General features: G+C 39.7%; 1 protein-coding gene across 1 annotated transcript in view; it reads left to right on the plus strand.

The window, feature by feature from the left end:
• The window catches only part of LOC118102230, a 60,921-nt gene that overhangs the window by 7,114 nt on the left and 27,684 nt on the right, over positions 1 to 26,123 (plus strand). The gene's annotated exons all lie outside the window — the stretch shown is intronic.

Raw genomic sequence — 26,123 nt, forward strand, 5'->3', positions numbered from 1 at the left:
GGAACAGGAAGTGAAGGTCTGTCGACAGGAAATGGCACAGCATGGGCGTAACTAAGCTGAGTGAGGACACACAAGGAAGAGGAAGATTAAAATAAGTACAAATCCAAGAAAACACAAATATACACAGAAACAAAAGTGACTGCTATATAGAGAGCACTATATAGTGAGCTCATCAGAAAAGGAAAAAAAACAGACACTAATCCCTTATTTTCTGCGCCAGTAACATCATTGCCACAGGAATAAAATGTAAAAGCAACAGCAGTATACAAAATCCCCAAAGTAAATTTTAAATATTTATTTTGCAGCTTTATTGTAAAAAACATATTGGATGATCATCTTTAAATAAACTTGTTTTGCTTTGCCTGTGAGTGCGCTCTACTTCTATTTACATTAGACGACAGTCGGGCTATTTCCTTTGCCCTCGCTCCTCTGCGTCTCTTTGCGAGGTACAATGCATGATGAAGGAAAGGTATATGTTGTTTGATTTAGTGACCATTGGTTATAAACTACTTTTCATGATGCATTGTAGAAACAATGAGTCAATTACATAAGTATAAAAATCAGTAAACATTTGGACACCACTAAAATGGCGAACTCAGCATATAGTACCTATATACAGTGATTAGTGAGGGATTTGGAACTCACAGCCATAGACTCACAGATGAACTGATTAGATTTCAGTTAGTGGTGGTTAACTTATAAAACATGTTTGTACCAGACATGATATTTCAAGTCTATGTTTGATCATTTCCTCACATTTTTGACAGTTGTCACTTGAAGATATTGAAGATGAACCAGATTAGATTTCAGTAGTCAAAGTCAGGGTGACCTCCTTGAGTCCAGAAAAGACTAAATGTATGCAGAGAATAAGCTGCACAGGTTGAGAGGTGGCGAACAGCACGGGGTGGAAGTTTATTTCTGAGTTTCTTATTTTGTGGGTGTCAGACAGGCCTGATCTGAGCTGTCTTGTGGGCAACAAGGCAGCCTGGAATCAGAGGTTTCTCACTGTGTTGTGAATAAAGATCCAGTGCTTCTTCACAAGCTAGGTACCTGTAAACTTGTATTTTCTTTCTCTTCTCGTTCTTGAAGTAGGCACCACGAGTCTCCTCTGAGACCTAGACAGCCCTACTGTAACCAGACATTCTAGAAATCAGCAAGTTTCCAAAATCCACCTAAACACATTCATAGACCAGGACAGATATAATACAGAGTTTGATGACATCAAATAACCCTGAGGAGATAAGGTAGATACAAAGAACTCCTGCCAGAAGGGATTTACAATGTGAGAAACCAGCAGAACTGCTGGAAAGTTATCATGTTGGTTGAGATCAGGAAACACACAACGTGCTGGGAGCTGAAGTTGGTGCTCGGGCCTGGGAAGGACTGGATCTGAGACATATGGTTGCAAATTGTGTCTCCATGAACACATCCATGTTGTAAAGATAGACACACTGGATGCCTGAAGGCAGAGCTTCAATATCAGTGGGGTTACCCCTTCTGAGGATATGCAATTGGGTAATGAATTAATTCAATTTGATTAGTTAACTCAAATCATGAAATGGGTATCATGCACTTAAAGTTGACACCTTGTCAAATTTTTGAGAAACCCAACAGTTCCCTGGCAGGCAGCACTGGCAGGCTGGAAGAGAAAAAAAAAACTATTTTACTAGGAACTAAGAGCCGTAGGAACCAGATTCAGTAGCAGGCGGGAGAGAGAGAGAGAGAGAGAGAGAGAGAGGGAGAGAGGAGACCAGGAGACTATTATCAGAATATTTGTTATAATGAAAATAATGCAGAAGAGATGATAGCATTATAATAATATTATTATTATTATTATTATTATTATTATTATTATTATTATATCATCTTGTATTTTCATCTGATCTACATATTGGATGGAGATTAGATGTGTGCTTTGCATCTTTGCCTTTTTATAAAGAGTCCAGCAGAACATAGCTATTGTCAGTAGAAGAGGAAGGGAGCTGGTATTACATTTCCTAAGCTGCATAGAACTAGTTTCAGTTTGGTGTTAGTGGTGAACACTGGCACAGACAGTCACAGGTAGCATCAGGATGGAGGGATCTTCATTGGTGTCTTGTGTCTCTCAGGTCAGTGAATTTCACTGTTTTGTATGATGTCTAACAGGAAATCTGAATATAGAGATTCATTTGGAAGTCCTCATACATAACAAAAATAACTGGTTTCATCCTCAGGGTGCCTCACCTTCTCCATGCCTCCTCCATCAGTACCACTTTGTCTGATGCAGGGCTTGGACTGGCTCAGGCTGACTGCAGAGGCGTACACAGACCTGGCCACTATAGAAACACTGAAAAATGAAAACTTAAAGACATTACAGTTTCATGCTAGTCACAGCTCTAAGGTTTGGATTGGCCCTGTACAGTCATATTGACTAGAGTAGTCAGATAGAGTTCAACCAGAGTGGAGCTGAATATAAGACTGGAAGTCTCCTGACCCAAACTTTTCTAAAGCCAATGGGCTCACCAGTCCAGTCAAACTGGAAGATGGTATGATATTGGCTGCCATGGGAAGAGGTCCATTTGTCTGCTGGGAGGTAATGATGTGCTTTGATCTTTATTTCTGCAACATGATAACAAGATAGGATTTTGAAATCATTTTGTAGTCTCAACAGTCCCTCTTTTGTTCTCAAATATTAACTGCAGGAACATTAGAGGATTCTGACTTTGTGCTGGTAGATACATCAAAGGGTGGACTGGCGCAGGAGAGGCAGAGAAAACTTCACAGATCCATGGCCACTGTGAGGAACGGCTTATTGAGGAGACAAGATCTGAACTTCATCAGGCTTATCTCGAATGGGCATGGATCCCAGTTTGTACAGAGATCCTCAGATTTACTGGTCGACAGAGTAACTACTCATTCAGCTCCTGGTATCAGGGTGACCTTGTAGCTCGATGAAGTCGTATGTGGTGTTTTCAGATTTGGAAGGAGGAAAAGTAGGTATTTTCCTGTGAAGAGAAAGAAAACCATTTGTCTGCTACAGCGTCCCAAGTGAGAATCCTTTTTGTATTTCTAGGTTGCTTATTATTTATTTGAGTTTTCTGACAGGCCTGGTCAAAGAAAGTGTCTTGTGACTGACATGCAGCTAGAGACAAGGCTCCCTCCTCTATGTTTAAACAAAGATCTGAGTAGTTCTATCTCCATATGGAATAACTGTAAGTTTCACTAAACTATGCACCACATTAAACATGTGTTTGTTTCTCTCCTTGTTCTTTGTCTAAGCAGCAGTTAAGACGTTGGTGAAGGTGAGGAGTGGAGCTACAGGACTCCTCTGCTTGAACATAGATGACCCTGCTGTGAAAGAACAGATTCTAGAAAGAGGCAAATCCTCAAAATCCACACGTCAAACATTAACTCACATTCACTTAGACCTGGACAGATGTATTACAGAGTTGACATCATCAAATAGCAAATGACGGAGACGAGTAGATGTAAAAGCTGCATGCAGATGTTTCTTTAAGACCAGAAACACAAATCCTGATTTTGGCATGATTATATGTAGCGATCACAAAATACAAACATTCCAGCAGACAAATATCTTAGTAGCTGAGCAGTTGTAGCTCCTGCCACGAAGAGCAGTGTCCATATAAATGTCATCTTTCTAATAAGGAACCAAATGCATCAAAAGAAAATGTTACTTTAGGACTGATGCTGTTTATGTCAGAGCTGCAGATTCAGACAAACAACAATTCTAATGCTAAATCTTATCCTTTTTAATTATTGTTATTATGAATTGTGTACTGTCACTATTAACATCTTTCCATTAATAAATTATCACTGTTATTTGTCATCTCTCACCCTCTCCTCCTATCTCACTTTTCTATCCCCTCTTTTCCACCTATCTCCTCCTCTCTCTCTCTCTTCTCTTCCCTCTTTCCACCCTCTCATGCCACATTGAGTCTGGTTCTGAGGTTTCTTCCCAGTTAATGAGGTTTTCTCCACAGTCTCAGAAGTCTTTGCTCACTTGAAGTAGGAACTATTTAGGTTTCTCTATACATTTTAAAGTCTTGACTTTCTCTGTAAAGTTCCTTGAGATGATGTATGTTATGATATCTATATGCAATATAAATGAAATTGAATTGACTAAAACACACTGCTCTTTGTCTTAGAACAAAGAATCTATTAAAGTATTTCAAATGGCTGGCATTTCTGTTTTCAGTTAAGGAAGATTGAAGGAAAGGACTGAGTGGCGTCACCTTGAGTGGAAAGAAAATTTGATGGGGAAGTTTTCCACAGGAGGAAAAGGTTCTGATAAGAACAAAGACTAGACTTTAAAGGTTTGAATTCAGCACTGTGCATGCTGTGTTTCATGTCTGCGTATACACTGTGCATGATTAAATATTACCAATGAATGCTGTTGTAGAAAAACTAAGCCTTTGTGCTTGTAGGCCTTTTGAGCCTTTGATACTTAAACTGTGCGTCTGTATAAGAGCATCAGAGACTTTATGCAGCCAGGAGAGAATGCTCTAATTAACACCAGACTGAGGAGAGTCTCATCCTGAGAGAGAAAATGCATGGTGGTTGCTAGAGCAGGTTATTAATGTACAGTTGATTACGTCTTATGCTAAAGAGGCAAGACCCACAGCACAGTCAATACATGCAAAGAAGATTTTTTCGTTGCAACTGTTCGCTTTCACCAGACAGCACCATATATCAACATAAGAAATATAATAATATATGCGCCCTTACTGGAATGATTTTTTTACCTATATATTAGGGTAACAGCAAATGTAATAATTTACTAAAAAATGCAGATAGACATACGCCGAATCTAATGGAGTCTGGAAACAGGACCTTCTCAAATGGGTAAGGCCTGAGCAGAGGCCTCCAAGGCTCCAAGATTTATAATGTAGTGTCAAAGTTGGACCAGCAACCACAGCACAATACACCATTAGAATGGGCCCTAGCGTAACTGTAGGGGGAGACAGAGTCAGCTTGAGGAGAGAAGTGCTTCCCATTAGGTTTCAGGACAAATCAGAAGGTGGAAGATCCACCTCTGATTAGTTAGTGAGCAACAGCAGAGACGGAGATGAGCATATAAGCAGAGGTTTGGGCTCAGACTTCAGTTGGGTTCAGGCCAGCTCAGAGTTTTACATCTTGTAAAAAAATAAACTCCTACTGCATTGAACTCAATGTCTCAGTGAATTCTTTGACCAGCTGTTGAGACTCCGTGTGCTTAGTATCGTATTGAAGAAGTCAGGACTGAGCATCTAGCCTGAAGTATTAGAAAAGTCTGACCCTCATCATTAAAACTATTATTACACTTTATAAACAAATCCTTTGTTTTCTTACTCCTGGTGATTTTAGGGGCAACAAATAACCACAGTTTTAAAAAAATTCACAATTTGTACTTCATAATCCATAAATTAATGATTAAGTTCAATGCTTTGGAGACAGTCTCTAGCAGCTTTCTATTAGAGCTCTGCTGACCCCTAAGTTGAGGCCATAGACTGCAGTTGCAGCCCCATTGCCCAACATTCCCAAAGCAGGAATGTACATGCACTACATGTATAACACACACACTCACAAATTTATATATTTGTCACATGACAGTGGAATATTTCCATTTTTAATTTGATAACTTTATTAAACATGGCTTTTACATCTGAATATAGTGTGTAAACATTGTGTGGCTGTGACTACAAGCAGGTACAGAGCTCACAGTGTACAGTGTATGATAGTGTTAGGATTTTAATAATATAATTAGACACTATAGCCCCGAAAAGGATTGATTTTACACGCACCATGTTTGTACCTTAACAGAAAGAATTAATGTTTGTTATGTGTTAGGACTGTAATCCGTGGCATACCAATACCTGTCACTTAAACTTGTTCTCATACATAAACCTTTATATATATATTACAGTATTCCTTTAGCTTTATTCAACATCACACATACATGAATACACTGTACTCATTAGAACCACTGTGACCTATGTCTTAGAAAGGAAATCAAAGAAGCTGCCCAGCTACAGAGGCCAGATAGAAGGCGTTGTCTTGTCTGATGAATACGCATGCTTACACACAGAACATACAGCCGATAAAGCCTTGAGGGCTACAATGTTTCTCACTCCAATGAACAGCAAAACCTGTATCTGCAAAGACTACAGAGACTCATAAAAACTGGCTGGATAAAACTGTTTTTAATACACCAAAGCATGCTGTCAGAATGTAGAATTTGCCCGAATTACTATCAAAGGAGAAGAGGGCCAGACTGGGAGGCGGCTCCCTCTCATCATTGGTGGATTCCAGTGCCTAGAGGCTGGGACCAGCCTGTGCACTAGCCACCGATTACTCCCCTGCGGTATTGATCAGTGAAGTTCTACCTACTGTATAAATGGCCCCGCCGCCGTCCCAGATTCCAGGGGCACGACTCTTGTTCACCCCAGGCTGCAGCTAAAATTGAGGCTGTACCTTGAGTGCCCTTAAACTATGCTGTACCTTTTTTATTGCTTCACAAATAAATGCTTTGACATAGACATGCTTGAATCTAATGGAGTCTGAAACAGGACCTTTATAAATCGAGTAAGGCCTGAGCAGAGGCCTCAAAACTCAAGATTTATAATGGTGTCAAAGTTGGTTAACAACCACAACTTTAATACACCATTAGAATCGGCTAGCGTAACTGTGAGAACCATAGTCAACCTTTTTAGACAGGGCCGACCCCTTCTCATACCTAAGGATAAAGAACTGCTCTGAGTGGGTAGACCCCGGCGTGATCTAGCGGCCAATTTTGACCAGAAGACCGGAGGCAAGGTGAGGCCGCTCGATCGATTCTCCACACATACTCACCCAGGGCCAAACTGAGTGGCAGAAACTTGTGCCCAAACAAATTCTGCATTAGTTATATAGGCATTGATATAGATTGAGTATGGAGAGGAGAAAAGGAGTAAAATAATAAGTTCTGTGTTTTATGGAAGTAGTAAGGAGTATATGAAATAAAGTACTAAACAGAGGTCACAGGACCTGAAAGGTCTAGGACCTTGTGAAGGTCATGGACCTTGTGAAGGTCATAGGACCTTGTGTGAATCTGATACCCTGTCTTGGCGCAAAAGAAACAAGATAAAAGCGAGGTCTGGGACCTGCAGCAGGAATGAGCGCCACACAAAGTCTGTGACCTTGCAGACCCGCCAAAACTAATTCAGATTGGAGAAAGACAGGCAGTTCATGCAATGGGTGCATCCGTGCAGCAAATCTGGGATTAGGGGTGAACCTGGAGGAAGGGGCTACGGCACTGTGAGTGAGGAGCTTAACTAGCCAGACACACCGTTGCTTGAATCGGGCACAAATTAAAAAGACGCCAAGGCCATAACACCTTCGCAGTACTGACAGATGAAAAGACCCAGCTAGAATAAAAGACTGACAGAACCAAAACTGACCATCAAAAAAGATATAAGATTTAAGAGGTCTGAATGTGTAGGTATTCGAAATATAAACAATAGCGTTTTGGAGATTGATTAAAGAACTTAAGGGTAACTGTCATGTGGGTAATGGAACTGATCTGAGTGGTCTAATATGAACTTCATGTAAAAGGAACTATGGTGACTGTACCCTAAGTCTGATACAAGTGTGTGAATGAGGGTAGTGTGTGGAAAGCGAGAGAACCAAATTGGAGATAACAGAAGGTCACTTACGGCTGACAGAACCAGAATAAATGAAATAAGAAAAATAAGCGAGTCGCCATCTGGTGGCGGATAAAAGAAAGTACAGCTAGCGGTGTCGCCTGCCATAAAGAGTATTACAGCTGAGGATAAAACAAGGACACCACCTGGGAGACCAAGGACATTACATCTCAGGTTACAACTGGTTTGACATCATTACGTTGGCTTGTGTTTTTGTTTTTTTTTTTTTTATTTTTAATTTTAATTTTAATTTTAATTTTTTCCACTAGAGACAAATGGCAATGGGAACTTTTTACAGTTAGAGATACACACCTGACATGTACGACCAACCCCGGCCCACCTGAATTACACACATTACAGCATGTACAACACCTCATCAAACCATTGGGTTGAAGCTTGCTGCCCTTTGGCGCTCATGTCAATAGAAGTTCATCCAATGGTGTCACCCATCTATCCCCACATGAGCTTCTTACAGAATGGCCTTGCCAGGGCCCTCCCTCGACCTGGGTATGGACCCGGTTGGATGTATCAGGAGAAATTATTTATTCATAAACCTTAACTAATCTTACTGAAGTTTGTCTGCACAGGTCCCGAGCGGCTGCTGTTCTGTGGGACACCACGAGGACTCTGTTCCAGTAAGACCCGGGTGATTGGGTAAGGGTCAAAGTTCACAAGAGAAGTGGCCCGACCCTAGGTGGACAGGACAGGAGGTAACAGGTGTACACCTCCATGCGATCCGAGTAAAAGGAAACAGGAGCAATTTGCTTCACCTCGCATTTGTACTTGCTGACCCACCCTTCTACGGTCTTTCAGTAGCCACTGATTGGCCGGCTCCTCCTCAAAATCTTAAAGTAATCGTTGACCACAAAAGGAGGTATATCTGTATACTCTTGTCATGATTATTTCAAATATAGCTTAATATACTCTACTTTAAACTCAGCTACGCATACAGGTTCCATGTATGAGCAAGAGAAACACGCAGATAATGTAAGTAGCGATGGAGATGGCAGGACTTCACCTGTAAGAGTGAGGCCATCAAATTTTTTCTACCTGAGACAAATCCTACTGCTTTCCATGAGTTTGCAGTTGCAAGTGTGATTTCTAGTAATCACGCAGTGAATTCTTATAATTCTAATAATTGTGTTTCTGTTGCTTTAACTCCATAGATAAATTTAAGACATTCACAAATGATTTAGGACTGTTGATTTTTGTGACAGATTCTATATAATGCTTTGTAATATTTAATTCCCAGTTTAACTTATGTTTGAGCACATCTTTTTGTTTAATCAATTTGTGATGCTCTATTTGACAAGCAATGTAAACTGTTCTTATCCAAGGTTGTGAAGGTAAAGTTCAGTTAGTAATTGTCCCAGCTAATTTTTATTAATTGTACAATACTGGATGCTTTTGTACATTAACAATTCAATTAGAAGAAGCAGTTTATTGGGCTAGTAGCATATGATCCTGTATCAAATGTTTTTATGTATTCAAGAGCAATTTTTCGTTAATGGGACTAGAGAGTCCATCTTATCTGGTAGTATTTCAGTTGGAGTTATTTATTTTATTTATATTTTATTTTATTTTTATTGTTTTATTAGATGTTTGTTTTTATTGTTTTGTTTATGTTTTATTCAAACAAGGATATTTTAATATTTCAAAATTCAAATTCAAATATCAGACCTGAATAATGTTCATTGTTCTTCTTTGAAAGGTAGACTTGCACAGTTATGTTATAATATAATTTTCCTAAAAGGTTTTAGAGTTATGACAATATATAATCAACAGTTATATCGAGACCTCCAGCCAAAATATTTATTTATAGTAAAATTAGAGGTTCCTTGCACTGTGCACATATCCAGCAAAATTAGTACTGTGAATGATATATCCTTAACTGAATGAGATCAATTTGGGTAGAAGAAGCAATTTCCACACAGGAATTCTTTATTTATTTAATTTTCTTTGTTTTTAGAATTGGAAGATAAAAGACTACTTAAGGAATTTTACTTGAGATTTTCACCCTTAGAGATAATATGTGCCTGACATTTTGCAAGTAAATTTTATATCTGGTGTTTATGATCATTTTATGATCAAAGTTATATACCTAAATATTATCTCTGTACCATACTATTCTGTAATATGACTGCAAATGACATCAGAGCCACAAATCTGAGACTGTATCGTCTCTACAACAAGACCTCACAGAACACCACACACACACACACACGAGCCACACACACACACACACACAGTTCAGCTCTTCACACATCTCTTGTTGCATCTACATAGCTATCATGCAACTTAGTTGCTTTGTCACTGCAAGTGATGTACCACTTTGAGGATGAATGTGATAAAATGGCCAATGAATGTGAACGAACAGTAAATCTGCTGAAAGAAGTTTTCTTTGTATCCTGCAGTGCCTCAGTGTCAGGTGGACCACGATCTCGACTGTGCCCCTCTTCAGAGACCTGGGTAGCTGGCCCAGCCGTTGACCTCCGCCTGTCATTCCACCACGAACAGAACCAGACACCTGCTGCAGGTGTGGAAAGAGGACGTTGGGTGAGGGGGTGTCCGGAGGAACGAGGTGCAGCTGCTCAGTCAGATTTGAGGAGGGGGGGCCGGGAGAGAGCGGTGGAAACTCTGATTCATTCGACGCCTGAGATACATGGTATAGCACCCACACCACACATACATCTTTATGACCTTCTTTAATGATAAAATTCTAACTATTAGAAATAAAATCAACCATCTCCTGCCCTCAGTTGGCACTAATACCCTATCAAGAACAGAAATCTCAGAAACAGCTGAGAATCTTACAATTATTTAGACAGCTTCTCTCTGATCACCTCGATCAGCTGAGCAAATAATCTCATCTTCGACACAACATATCTTAGATCCATTCCAACAAATTACTTAGAAATTCTGGCCCAACAGAGGACAGTTCAGGATGTTCCTGCTTTGATCCAAGCAATGGCACTTGTATGTGACATGTCCATGTTCTCACTACAGACCTGAAGTTCAACATCTACCCAGCCATCAAGAGGAAGTCTGTGCCATTAGCTGCAGAGAGATCTCCAAGGCTGTTTCGGAAAGAGGATTCGGTGGCTGGATTGAACGTTGGGAGTGCTTTGTCTATCCATGCTCTCTCTACCATAGTCATGGGCCCCTGGGGGCAGGCAGCATTTCCGGGCGGACTCCATTGACCACTTTGTGAGACCATACATGGCTTTCCTGAGATGTGCTGGGCCTTCCCTTTCTTGGTGGTGGTGGGACTGATGTGGCACTCCCCACGGCCGGCTGTTTTGGAAGTGGCTGTGTGCAAGTGGATCCTCAGCTGTCACGGTCACTGGCTGCCCCCTCTTCAGTAGCCTTGCCTGTTTCCCGATGTCTTTCTCTGCAGACAGCCGGTGGCGATGTCAGCTTGGCCCAAAAAAAACAGTGAGCCGCTCACTTGCTCTGCTGTATACAGTTGCTGCAATGCCCCTAGTCTCAGATGGGAGGTAGGACGGTCTGGAGGAGTGGGCAGAGATCATGAGTGCCACACTGTCAGAAGGTTTTGCCATGTGGGTGAGATGTTTGGTCAGTAGGGACACTTGTGCAGTCAGTTCTCTAATAGCAGCACGGTTAGCCTGTAACTTGAGTGTCAGTATTGGCTTGTGATCACTGCTATCAAGCTGACTGCTTACAGTCACTGGGCTCTCTTTGTCTTGCTGCTTCGCATTACTTAATTCTTGGAAAAGCTCAGTGCTGTTTTTGTCCCTGAGAAATGTTAGGCACGGAGGCTGCTTTAACTCAACAGTTAAATCACACCTTTGTTGATTAACATATCTCTAAATGTAACAGGTTTTATGATCTTAATCACAGTGCGAATTACCTCTGACTCTATGAAACCTTCTTCAATCAATCAAATTTTATTTGTATGGCCATATTCTGAAATCACAGAATTTGTCTCTTATGAGGACTTTAACAAGGTGTGACATCCTCTGCCCTTAAGCCCTTAATCAGAACCAAGTTTTCTCGCGGAAAAACCTCAGCATTCCAATATTTGCATAAAATTCCAATACCTCAATGGTTGTCAAGCAAGATAGTCATCCTTCTAATTTAGTATTTAGCTTATTTAAAGTAAAGTCACCACAAATATACTAATGCAGATAAAATAACTGAGGAGTAGACCAAGATTCTAAAGCCTTTAGAGAATACTTCTCTTTCAAAGAATGAGTTGACTGAACCAGATAATGTGAAAGAGCGTTGCATTAAGTGTGTCTCTGCAGATTATTGTCTGTCCAGAAAACATTGCTCCCAAAACTAAAAAAGCAATACAGGAAAGCAAACAGCAGTTTGCAGAAAGGTATTTTCAACGCAATATGATCCATCAAAGCACTTTGTCCAAGAAAAACTGTAGAAACAAACCAGCCCACCCAAGTCTGTTCTGTGACTTGAATCCAACAGGAACCTCTAGCCAGTTTAGAAACTGAAGTAGCGGAATAAGAAAGAAAGAAGACATAGCGCCTTTAAGTTGAGTTACATGGAAAAGCTCAAGCGACAGTTGACATCGAGAATCTGTATGACATATACACCAAGTCAAAAGCACAGACCTCTTCTCTACAAATAGGCGGCTTTAGCATCCACGCCAACTACTGGAGAATGTAGAAGTTTAACCCGGCCTGGAAAAGCGTTCAGAGCTACAGTTCAAATTTGAAACCCCCAATAAGTAGGCCTTTGCTGTTTTTGGTCGAACAACAAAGACATTGCTTTAGCTGGCGTCAAATGCAACCAGTTAACTTGCTCTTTCATTAGGCCACTATGAAGAACCAAGGTACTTAAATTTACATGAATTCTATTTATCTACTCCACGACAAAGAACCAGTTTTAGCGGTGACAGTGACAACAGGATGGACCTGGAAGAGGTAAGAGGAATTTCCTGTACACCACAGAAAACAGTGTTGGACAGGCTGACAGTACACATACAGCAAAGCCACATTGGAATAGATCTATAATTTGTATTTCAAAGCTTAAAGCAAGCGTTACAATTCTATTATTTTAACAAAATTTGAGATTTTAAAAGGACATTCCAACATTTAGCATAGTGTTAGTTTACAGTTTACCCACCATGACAATTTTACTCAGTCTGTAAAAGTCATGAACTATGTATATAAACATCAGTGACTGCATCTCACTTAAAGTTTCTTTAGGTCAATCAAGTCATTTTATCTTTTCCATTTATCACTAGCATTGAGGCAGTGTGTATGGCCTGTGTGATCCCAGCCGCAGAGGCAGAGTCAAGACTCTTTGCCATCACCATTAACACTCCTTATGAAGTCATAAGTGAAAACAGTTTTCATTGTGTGGGTGTGAGAGATCCTTAGGCGGTTGCTTTGGCTTGAGTTTTGAAAGAGCACATTATAGCTAGGCCTAGAATATAAACTGAGGAGTAGAGTTTGAGAGAATTGGAAGTTATCAGGTGCAAGAAAATGCTTTAAGTTGCATTATAGGAAGTGTAGGTCACCAGACGGTCCTCATGGCCTCTGCTTCACATAAATTTTAAATAATTTGTCTCTAGCCATCAACAGTCAAACCATGAAACTACAACTTTATAATGAAGCGGAAGTTAATAAACTTCACACACAAAATCTGTTATTTATGAGATTACGAAGCATTGGGCTCTCACACAGAGGCTCTCCAAACATGGAGTACAGCACTCCAGTTGCTGGAATATCCTGGGATAGTTTCACTGATTATCACTAACACATAGAATCTTGTTTTTATGTGCAACATATCCAACAGCAAGACTTTCTACATGTTTTTGGAAGTATTAGTGTGTACTCATGATCTGGAATGTAGGTTGCCACTTCTTCCACCGTCTTTATGAATGTATCTCTAAAAGCACAGTTTATGAAGACAGTTTAACCCCTCCCTCTTACCTTCCCTGAAACCTCGTGCAGGAAGGAGCGTCTCTACAGATGTTACAGTAGCGTTAGGCCCAGCAGGCTGCATTTCAAGGCCCTTTCTCCATCAGGCTACCCATGCCCCTGATGACCAGGGTTTTTACACAGTCAGAAGGTTGTGTTTGTGATATATGATGTTTGTTTTCTCTAATATATTATTATTTATTTATTTTATTTAATTTCTATGCTCAAAAAGATATTCAAGCCCTTCACCGGTGACAAATTTAAATATTGTTTGCTTTATTAATATACCATCCATTTAATGAGTATGCATAAAATGTTTGCAGATGTATGACAAAATATTTTAATTGTTTCACTCATCACATTCATAGAACGCAAAATAATGAGTTTAATTGAGGACCGCCCCTAGTAGATTTGATTCTCCCGATTTTCTTTGCAGCCATTTTCTCAGTCTGCTTTGGGCTGCAAGCCAAGAGTCACTACCGCAGGTAGAGCCAAACCTTGGTAGTAAATATATTTAATGTTTCCTGCTGTCAAATAATGCCCGTCCGTAATAGTGGCCAAATATGCGCAACAACCGTCAAAACTTAATCAAGAGCAACTTTGCTCAATTTTTAGTCAAATCAAATTGTGGGCAAGCTGGCTAGCTAGCTAGTATCCGCCTTTTCCTGCTGCAAGTGACGGTGACTGTAACTCACCTAAAGGTTTAAGTGAGTTACAGTGGTGACTTGCCCAGGTCTATAACTACTAGTCTTTAGTCTTAAGCCACAGGCATTTTTAGCAGCCACAATGTCACATATGTATAGAATTATGAGCTCATGTAGCTTCACACGGCCACATAAATCCGCACAACGTGTCTGAACATCAGTTATTCACCCCGGCAGGCGGCTCTGTCATCATTAACTGACTTAGTATCTCATTATTATCAGATACTGATCATAATAATGAGATACAGGATTTTTTATTTTTTTCTTAAATCACGCGTTGAAATGGCTTCCATAGATTTTGACCCGACAATGATGAACTTCCTTCTATAGAACTGCAGTTCATGTAAGAATTCTACTTTATATTTATGTTGTAATTTTTCTATTGTATTTCAGCATTTGTGTAAAAGTGTTTTGTATTTGGGTTGTTTAGGCCTCTGCCACTGAGGGTGCAGAGGACATTGCACTGTAATCATGTGGATATCCACCACTCTGAAGAGATGGAGATGTGGAGCCGGAAGGGCGTGGGAGTCGTGATTGAAGGCATCAAGTCATGGACAACTTGGGAAGGGTGATATTAGGGGTTCATCATGCTGTTTGGGCTCATTATTACTTTGAGTCTGAGCTTTCAGACAACCTCAAATTACACTTTCCAGTTTATTCAGAAATCAATTTGAATTAGCACAAACTCATCTGAAATCCTGGCAGCTGAAAATAAAGTTGTTTGCATGAGCGGAAACACAGCCCGACAAGTTCTCGACCTCAGAATGTTTTCCTGAGTATGATATTTTTAATGACTGGATTTCCATGAGGCTGGGGAAGTATGTTCCTTCATAAATTTAGTCCATAACTTCCCCTTTTTCCATCTGTGACTTTGTCTCTGCTCTGCACCACTTTTGTACTGCTGCCTTGTCACCTTCATGACTCTCAACTCAGGCCAGAATGGACTATAACTTACGATTTTACTGTAGATTTTTCATTGGTTGTAGATGACCTCTTAATGCTGCTGATCATATATTTACAGATTAGAAGCTACATTTAAATTACTGCTTTAATGAGTTATAATGAGTTAAAACCGGATTCTGTTGGACTGTAAATGTTTCATTTCTGAGACCAACAATTTATTACTTGTATTGTTTGGGACTGAGGATTGCTAGGCATTTATTTTCACCAGCTACAGAGCTGGGCATGAAGTCAAACTGGTGAATGGCTATTTCTGAACAATTTGTGATCAATGTTGCTAGATGCATGGACCCAGGGGAGACACATTGCCTCTGGGGTAGTACTTTAACTGGCTGTATGGATGTCATGTTGAATATTAGGAGAACCTGTAGTTTTCTTGGCCTCTTAATGCTGCAAGTCACTCTGCTACAGAGCTGGTAGTTATCATTTTGTTCCAGTGCTTCAAAGGTTTGGCATTAAGAAAGAGTGTATTCAAGTAAAAGTTAATATATTATAAGAATAAAAATATATGTGTTGTGTAGATGTTAGATTCCAGGATTACTGTCAAGTTGTATTGCTTTTATTTCCTGATCAGTTTGTTTCTTGATATTTGTTATAAAACAAACAAAACATTTCAATGTTGGTTGGTTTTACTATGCCAGTTTCTGAGCATTTTAAATAAAAAAACTCAAACAAAGGTTTGTCTCATGTGCGTCTAGCAGAGGGGATCAGATGAAAAGCAATATTACCTGATTAATTTCCAATTACTTGTAATTTTGTGTTGGACCAACTAAAATCTATTTAACATCTATGTAGATATTTTCTTCAGCTGCCTTTAAAAGATAAGTTGGTTTATATAAATCCAGCAACTAATCTTAACTAGTTAATGTGATAATGTTATTTTAGCTTTATGTAGGAGAAATTAGTTGGACCAATGAGAATAAATTATATTGCAGAGTTTATTAAATTGAGTTGGGCTACAATTGGATTGGGATTCCACCCCAATGATTTATTATTTTTTTAGTGTAGCCACTTTAGGAGTATCTTTACAATTAAAAATAAATTAATTGATTTCCAGGTATTTATTAGATTTTACTTTCACTTTTTCAGAAGTGTAGCTGACCAGTGGATTGGCTGGTGGTGCAGGAGTCTGTCTCAGTCTCAGGATGGATTTGGGGTCAGGGGGTAGTTCAGAGGGAACATGTTGTTCTCCTCCATCCCAGTTCCTTTTAGCTCTAACACACAGCCTGCCTCAGAGTTTTGAGACAAGAGAAGATCTAAGGCAAACAGAACACGGATAGGGAGTAAACAGTCTGCAGATGCACTTTCATGATTTACCGCAACAAATCTCTGATTCGCTTCTTGCTCACTGTGGATGTCTTGCAAACATAACACAGCTTTAAACGTAAACAATTGGGAATTTTAGGCCTATAATCAAACTGCTGATGCCACTGATAAAATTACATAACTCCACCAAAAGACCCAACAGTCATAAATTCAAGCAAGTTGCACCAATCATGTGATTTCTTTTTCAGTCAAGATACATAAATTATTTCTGAGAAATCATCAAAATGTTATATCAAACACTCTCTCTACGCAATCTTAAAGAAAGTGAAAAAGTTCCTGGATCCACAACAACATTTTATGAATTCTTTCTATGGTCATGATGTAAAACCAGGGAGGCCCTGATTCCTCTGTAGCATCAGAACCTTCCCCCATTATTATAGTAGCTGGGACAGAGATATCAGAAGAAGCAGCTATGAGACCATGAATGTCAGAGTATAGTAAAGACTAATATATAGGTATTTAAATATCAATCGTATTGTTGCATCACACAGCTCACCCAGTTCAGCTGCATGTTTCCTGGGAGTAATATCCTGTCAGTTGTCTAAATGAACTAATAACTATTTTCCAAGTTTTTGAAGAACACAATGTGCTTGAACTAAAATTGTGGATACTTTCCCCCTTAAATGAGCCCCTTATGTTTAAATACTTTATATTTACATCAGGAGCGAGTCTGGAAGAGATGAGCTGTGTGAGAGACTCAACTACAATATGCAACTGCACCACCACACATCCTCACCAAATTCACACACTGAATCTTTAAATGTGCATCTTACTGAATCAGGAATTGGACATGGATATTTGATATATCATTGGCCCCTCTGTACCAAATTTAACAGCTGATTTACATGAAAATACTACACCAGCCTCTGAAACAACCCCCAAGCTAGCTTGTCCTTAATATTAGACTCATCACTTTTCTGGACAGTCTGACAGGTCACCGGCCATGACCTGACAGACATATTCAACTTGACGACCACACTGGGAAGACGTGTTGGTCTAATGTTTAATGTATATTTTTCCTTTGATGCAGAAGAGCCTGGTGGAGGTTTTCAGGTTGTTTATCTGCCCCATTTTTGAACCGTCAAATTCTGTACAGAAGCTTCAGTTGAGCTCAGAGATGAACTGAAGCGATATTTGGTGACTGAAGAGTAAAATGTCAAGGTCACGGTGACCTCATGTTCTTGTGAATGTGATATATCACAAACACCTTCAGAATTACTGGTACATCAACATAAATGTTGACTTCCAGGATGATTTGATTACCTAAGTCCCACCTAGAGCATTCTTAGACCCAGGACCAGATATAATGCAGGTTTGATGACATCAAATAGCCTGAGGAGATAGTGAATACAAAGAACTCCTGCAGGAGGATTTACAATGCAAAGCAGCCAGAACAATGAAACAGAGTTATCATGTGACTCCTTTGGAGTATTTTGTCACATTATATGATATTGTCTCAATGTCTGCATTTGTTGTATTAACTTCGAACACAAATGCTGCCAGAAAGAAACAGAGACAAAACAAGAGAATTGCGAGAAAATGTAATCAGCCAAATTTAGTCACTTGCACTCAAATGCAGTTTAGAGAACTCAGGTGATCCAAGGCTGAAACTCAAACAGAGACACAGGAGCTGGACTGAACAGAACCAAAGTGAAGAGACGACCTGACACAGACAGAATAACTAGACAGGTAGAAACACATGAGGTCAAATTGCACACAATCTGATTAGGCCCTTATTGACATGGGGGAACCAGAAGTGAAGGTCACAATAAAACAGAAATGGAACCGCATGGACGTAACTAGAGCTGAGGCGAGGGGACACACAAGGAGGAAGATTCAGATACAGAGTTCCAAATCCAAAACACAAATATGCAAAAACAAAAGTGTTGCTATATGAGACCTTTATATGGTGAGCTCATCGAGAAAAGAACAAAAGCTTTCAGACACTAATCCAGTATATTATCCATCGAAAAATGACATCATTGCCACAGGAATAAAATGTACAACAACAACACGTAGAAAATCCCAAAGTAAATTTTAAGTATTTTATTTTGCAGCTTTATTGTAAAAAAAAAACATGTTGGATGATCATCTTTAAAATGTGGAGATTAAAGTTGCTCTGCTTCTATTTACATTAGAGCGACGGAGTAAAGGCTGTTCCTGCTGCCCTCGCTCCTCTCGTCTCTTCACCACAGTGCAATGCGCGATGGGATACTATTGTTTGGTTAGTGACCAATGGTTAACTACTTTTCATAGTGCATTGCAAGGCAATAGTCCATTACATTTGGGTATAGAAAATCCAGTAAACATTTGGACACCCACTAAAAGGCCATTGAACTGCCAGCGTAACAGTACTATACAGTGATTAGTGGGGATTTGGAACCTGGCCATATAGACTCACGGATAGACTGATTGCGTTCAGTTGGTAGTGAATTAACTTATAAAACATGTTTTGGCCTCTTGAACATGATATTTCAGTCCTGTGGTTTGATCATTTCTGCATTTTGGGCAGTTGTCAGCAGAGATGTGAGAGATGAACAGATTAGATTTCAGTGGTCAAGGTCAGGGTGACCCCTCTTATGTGTCAGAAAAACTAAATGTATGCAGAAATAAACTGCAAGGTTGAAAGCTGACAAACAACCACAGGGAAGTTTATTTCTGAGTTTCTGTTTTTGTGAATTGTCAGACAGGCCTGATCAGAGCTGTCTTGTGGGCAACATGCAGCCTGGAATAAGAGGTTCCCTCACTGTATTGTGAATAAAAGATCCAAGTACTTCTTCTGGACTAGTACCACTGTAAACTTGTGTTTTTCTTTCTCCTCGTTCTTGAAGTGAAGCTGCAGGACTCCTCTGGACCTGAATGGCCCTGCTGTGAAAGCAGACATTCTGAAATCAGCAAATTTCAAAATCCACTAGAACACATTCATGGGCCAGGACAGATATAATGCAGGATTTGGTGACATCAAATAGCCTGAGGAGATGAGTGAATGCAAGAACTCCTGCCAGGAAGGATTTACAATGCAACCAGATCAATGGAAGAAGAGTTGTCATGTTGGTTGAGATCAGAGCACACAGCATGCTGGGGAATCTGAGTTAGTGCTTTCAAGGCCTGAAGGACTGGATCTAGGACATGTGGTGCAAATTGTGTCTCCATGAACACATCCATGTTGTAAAGATGAACGCACTGGATACCTGAAGGCAGGATTCAGTAACTATCAGTGAGGTTACAGCCTGAGGATATGCAATTGGTAGTAAAGATTAATTCAATTTGATTAGTTTAGCACCAAATCATAAAATAGATTATCCCCATGCACTTAAAGTTGACACCTTATCAAATTTTTTGAAACCCAGCAGTTCCCACAGGCAGCACTGGCTGACTCTTGGAGAGAAAATAAACTATTTTACTAGAACTAAAGAAACATGAGAACCAGATTCAGTAGCGGCGAGAGAGAGAGAGAGAGAGAGAGAGAGAGAGAGAGAGAGAAAGAGAGGATAGAATATTAATAGAATAGTTGTTATAATGAAAATAGTAGCGATGACAGCATTATAATAATAATAATAATAATAATAATAATATTATTATTATTGTGTATTATTATTATATCATCACTTATTTTCATCTGATCTACCTCAATGGATGGAATTAGATGTGTTTGCATCTTTGCCTTTTGCATAAAGTACAGCAGAACCACTGAGTATTATCAGTACAGAGAGGAGGAGCTGGTGTTACATTTCCCTAAATCTACCTCAGAACTAGTTCAGTTTGGGTATTATTAATTGAACACTGGCACAGACAGTCCCTGAAGCAGCATCAGGATGGAAGGGATCTTCATTAGTGTCTTGTCTCTCAGGTCTGATGAATTTCACTTGTATGATATCTAACAGGGAAATCTGAATATAGAGATTCCATTTGAGTCCTCCATACATAACAACAATAACTAGTTTCATCCTCAGGGTGCCTCACCTTCTCCTTGCCTCCTCATCAGTACCCTTGTGTCTGATGCAATGACTGGACTGAGCTCAGGCTACTGCAGACGTACACAGACCTGGCCATGTAGAGCCACAGAGAATGAAACAGCATTTTGATTTCATGCTAATGCAGCTCTGGGAGTTTAGTTGGCCTGTACAGTCGCCTTCGGCTGGAAGTGGTCAGATAGGTTCAGCTCCAGTGGAGCTGAATATAGGAGGTGGCATGCGTAATGACCCAAACTGTTCTAAACCAATGAGCTCTGTAGTCCAGTTGATATGGAACATGGTATGATGGCTGCCATAGTAAGTCCATTTGTCTGCTACAGAGGTAATGATGCTTTATAGCCCAGTCTTTACTATACAGCATAATGTATAAGATGTGATTTTGAAAACCATTGTGTGATCTCAACAATCCTCTTTATTTCTCAGAAGCTTAACTGCAGGAACATTCAGGAAGTTACAACTTGTGCTGGTAGATACAGCAAGAGGGTGGTCTGAGGCTCAGAGGCACTGCCGGGGAGCACTGCAGATCTAGCCTGTGAGCGGCGGCATTGAGACAAGATAAAAGAAGAAATGACACCCTCTCAGGCCAGTATGGATCCGGGTTGTACAGAGATCTCGGTTACTCAGTCCGGCCGGGGTAACTTCTCATTCAACTCCTGAATATCAGTATGAAAACCCACTTGGCTCGATGAGAAGTCGTATGTGGTGTTTCAGATTTGGAGAAGGAGGAAACTGGAGATTTATTTTCCTGTGAAGAAAACCATTTATCTGCTACAGCGTACGTGGATAGTGCTTCCTTGAGTGAAGAGAAGACACATGCAGCATTAGAAAGAGCAGTTATTGTCTCAATAGTGATTCTTATAACATTAATGCATTGTGAATATTTGGATGATGTTTTGTTAATATATTGTTTTCTTTGATGAAGACTGAAATGTCTTGTGATATGCTTGTATCTTATCACGTCATTAGTCTGCTCTGTGATGGTTCTTCGAGACAAGCTGACGCACGGAACATTTTGACTCTGTCTGGTTTCAGACTCCTTTCATTCGCCCATAAGACAAGTTTCAGCTCTTAGCTCTCAGCATTTTTTTGTAGTTAAAAGCAATTACAAAAAAGAACTTACAATTCACTGGTTTTGGTTTTTTGAGCCCTGTCTTATGAAAATTGATTGGTAAGATTAAAGTGAATCGACAAAAATGTGTAAATTAATAAGTAAATAATAAATATATGCCCCTTTGCTATATAAATAAATGGCTTATATGTTCTTCTATTTTCTTTTTGACTTAAAAATACAGCAGTCAACACACATAAGTAAGCTTCATTAAATATATGTTGAAATAGTGACCAGCAGGAGTCGCTCGTGTTTACCAAATTCCTCATATCTCCAAACGCGGCCAGCTAGTACCAACTTTTGTGGACATTTCCTTCTTGGTAAACCGTGACATGAGAGGTCTTAGTGAACCAAATCAATTAAGCCACGGCAGTATTAATCATCATCTTTGCAAGGGCAGGCTTTTAGGCTATTTATTCATCTATTTATCATTAAAATTAAAGTAGTAATGTTGGATTGCTGGTAATGAATACGATAAAATCAGTATAACAATAATGTTTCACTGCTCATTCGAGAAGCACCTGAAATTACAGAAACATAAAGTGTGGAACACTTGGTTATATTGTAGTGTTAGTTCTCTGAGTGAAGAATACCTCTCATCTCTTACACCCATATTCTATATGTATGGGGAATGATCCCCTGCTCTCTCAGGAATTGTGTAGACATTTCTCTTTTATATACACCCGCTTGCCCAGCCAAATCCTGCAGTTCACCTATAAAACACCTGTGTTAGCGTGAAATCCATTATTAGTTTGATTGACACATGCTCTCTGAGAGGCCTTAGAGTGGGAGAGATAGTCTCTTCAAACTCCCAGAAGACCAAGGATGCTGGCGTGGCTTAGGGCATCTCTGTTGTATCAAGGGATTATCTCTGAAACATTTCCATATGTAGAGGCAGCTCTTTTGGTTGCCTTGCAAAAGAGACGATACATCCCTGAAGCTTGATATTTGACAAGTGCACAATTTACAAGTGCACTATTTTCATACCAGCAGGTCAAAGCCCACAGTACTCAAAGGCCAAGCCAGAGAGGCAGGAGGGCTGCAGAGTTAATCTTCAAGATACAACACAGAGCAAAGGAAGCAAATATTGGCCTGCAAAGATGCAGGAGGTCAAAGTAAAACAGGATGGCCACTCTGTCAGCTTGTAGACACTACAATGACACTCAGTAGGCGCAAACCTCCACCAGGGGCCTATCTGTCCCATAAATTTAACTAAAAACTGCACCCAAATTGCACATTCATAAATATCAGTCCCTAAACATGTCTGATATTTTCATCAAGATCCATGAATCATTTCCCTCAGAAATGAACTGAATTATTACCAAGCGCCTATCACGCATTATATTTCAAATTCAATTCAATTTCTTTTATTTGTGTTGCATCGGAAATCACAACTTGTGTCCTCACTATGTGAGCCTCGAATGTGTATGTTTGTGATAGCAGAGGCTGACTCTGAAATATAATTAAATTAGACATATAATATCTCTTGGCACTTTACATGGAAGACTAAGGACATATAGCATTGGCTAAACCCAGCTCCCACTATGAGGCAGCACTGGCGGCTGTGGAAAAAGCTCCCTCATTAACTGGAAGAGCCTCTGAGGCAGACCCCAGTGTGGGCAGCATCTGCCTCGACAAGTTTGGATGGAGGAGAGAGAGAATGAGTGGAAGGCGGAGAGGTGGGTGGAAAAGAGGAGAGAGAGGGGCGGAGGAGACAGACCTTCTTTCTCTCCTCTTCTTGAAGTGAAGCTTAGCTTTTCTGATACTTGAGAAAAACAAGAGGCAAAGATACGGTCAAGATTTGATTGTACTGCAATGAATGTTAGCTGGTATTTTGTAAAATCATAGTTGCAGACTAAGTAGTACAGCAGAGTTGTAAGGGGACAAGCTCTATATTTGAATTCTGGGACTTTAAGAGCTGCTGACCTTCATATATCTTTACATTACTATTTGAAACTTTCGTCGCCGGCCATCATAGAGAGGAGACGCAATATCATTTAAAAATATCCCGCATTTTGAGGCAATCCCTCCTCAAAGACACAGAGAGGGGGAAGAGGGAGAGAGAGAGAGAGAGAGAGAGAGAGAGAGAGAGAGACCAGGAACTGTTGTCAGACTGGTTGTTATAATCAAAATAATGCAGAGATGATAGCATTATAATAATAATATTAATAATATTATTATTATTAATAATAATAATCATCTTCATCATCATTTATTTTTCTTCTCTTTTCATCCTTGTTTTCATCTGATCTACATATTGGATGGAATTAGAGGTGATCACAACATTAATAGATAAACATTTCAAACTTCCCTGTCACAGAGGTATCATTGGATCCACGGTGTGAGCAAGACAAACAGACATTCATTCACTCACCACCTGCACAGGGGTGGAGGCAGAGACCAGTCTTGGTCAGATACGATCAGAACTATCTGCATAGTGAGATGCCTCCAGAGATAAACGAGAAAAATGATATTGTTTGTATCTTTATATTTTGTATATAAATATAAAGAAAAATAAACTCTACTTCATTGAACTCTGACCATCTCCAGTGAATTCTTTTGACCAACTATTGAGACTATTGAAGTCTAGAAGTCTCCAACAATGCATCCTGTAGAAGAGTTTGACCCTCATCATTAAAACTGTTATTTACACTTTACAAACAAATCCTTTGTTTTCTCACTCACAGGTTTGCAAAGGGGCAACAAATAACCACAGGTTTTTAAATGATTTCTGAATAATGTCTAAAGAAGTAGACTCACGTTCATCCCATAAATTGACACTGATTAAGTTCAATGCTTTAGGAGACAGTCTCTAGCAGCTTTCTATTTGACTCTGCTGACCCCTAGGGGTAAGACCATAGACTGCAGTTGCAATGTATGCAGTTGCAGCCCCATTTACCCCATCATTCCGAAAACAGTAATGCACACTGCATGTACAACACACACACACACACACACGCACACACACACACACACACACGGCAGTATTAAAACAGAATGAAGGAGACTAACGTTTCTTATAGCAGACAACCATGCAACACTGGCACACAGTCTGAAAGAAAGAATATTTTCTCTATATCAGCTCACAAATAAAAGACCGTCTGGGGTTTAAAAGTGATCACAACCATTTGCTGATTGTGTGAAATGGCTTCACATATACATGACACAATCCTGAGAGAAACAATGGGACATTATTATTATCATTATCATGTCGTGGATTGTATTAATTTAAGGCAGGCAGTGGATGAAATATCTGAGGAATGTATTTGCATACATACACTATGACCTGACATATAGGATCTTATTTTAATACAGCTCAAGTAAATCCTGTTATTGACAGTATTGTCTAGATGTATGTGCCTCTACCCGTTAGCATAGCTACAGGTCTACCAGCTGGACCTCATGGTCTATGCCAGGGGCTCCCAAACTTCCAAATATCCAAAATTAAACATACAGCTTCTTAATATATTTCCCTTATTTTTTAAATAATTAATAATTTGTCATATGTTACAAACATTCCTTGTCATTTCTGTCCAGTAATATTAACCATAAACACATTTATATATACATATATATTCTAGTTTTTCTATTTTGTTATTCTTTACATTCAGTATCTCTCTCCCGTTATAAACAGTGCTTGTCATACAAGTATGTTTGTCTCTGTGTGTATACCTGGTCCCTCACTAGTGGGAGGGGTGGGCTTGGTGGCTCCTACACACTTTATCTATCCTAGGTTTTATGGCTGTCAGACGAATGTCATTCTCCACTTGTAGATATGCTCTGTGCTTTGTTTTCAATACCTGCAATGTAGAAAAGCCAGACTCGCAGAGGTATGTGGTGGCAAATGGAAGAAGAGATTTCATTCCTCCGAGTTTTAGATGCCAAGGTGGTATTCCATTGTTGTGGCAGTTTTGCAGCTGAGTCATCTTTAGTCTGGTTGTCTGCTTGTCTGTTTCTTTTTAAAAATGTGTTCATTTTTGCCTTTAGCAGGAGGTAGCGAGCTATTTCTCAGGCACACAGCAACTTTCTGATTCAGCGGCTGCTCGATTCTGATTGGCTTGAGCAGTGTGGGGGTTTTTTTAATTAAAAGATTGGCATTAGGAGAAAAAAAAGATTGGCATCCAAGGACACATAGATTTCGATTGCAGTGATTAATAACATCTAAAAAACATATTGAATTTAATAATTTTATTGTCACATTGTTCCCCCTTTTCCCTTACAGTACAAGTTTCTTAATGTCAATCAAGTCATTTTAGCTTTTTCCATTTCACTCCACTAACATTGAGGGGGCAGTGTGTATGGCCTGTACTTCAGTCAGCCACCAGGGGGCAGTCAAGACTCTTGGCTTCACGTTAACACTCATATAAAGTCATCAGTGAAAACAGTTTTCATTGTGTGGGTGTGAGAAGATCTGTAAACCGGTTACTTTGGCCTGAGTTTGAAAACCACTTATTTATAACTGAAACCCTGAATTATAAACTGAGGGA

This window comes from Hippoglossus stenolepis, chromosome 23 (genome assembly GCF_022539355.2).
Source record: "Hippoglossus stenolepis isolate QCI-W04-F060 chromosome 23, HSTE1.2, whole genome shotgun sequence".
NCBI classification, from domain to species: domain Eukaryota; kingdom Metazoa; phylum Chordata; class Actinopteri; order Pleuronectiformes; family Pleuronectidae; genus Hippoglossus; species Hippoglossus stenolepis.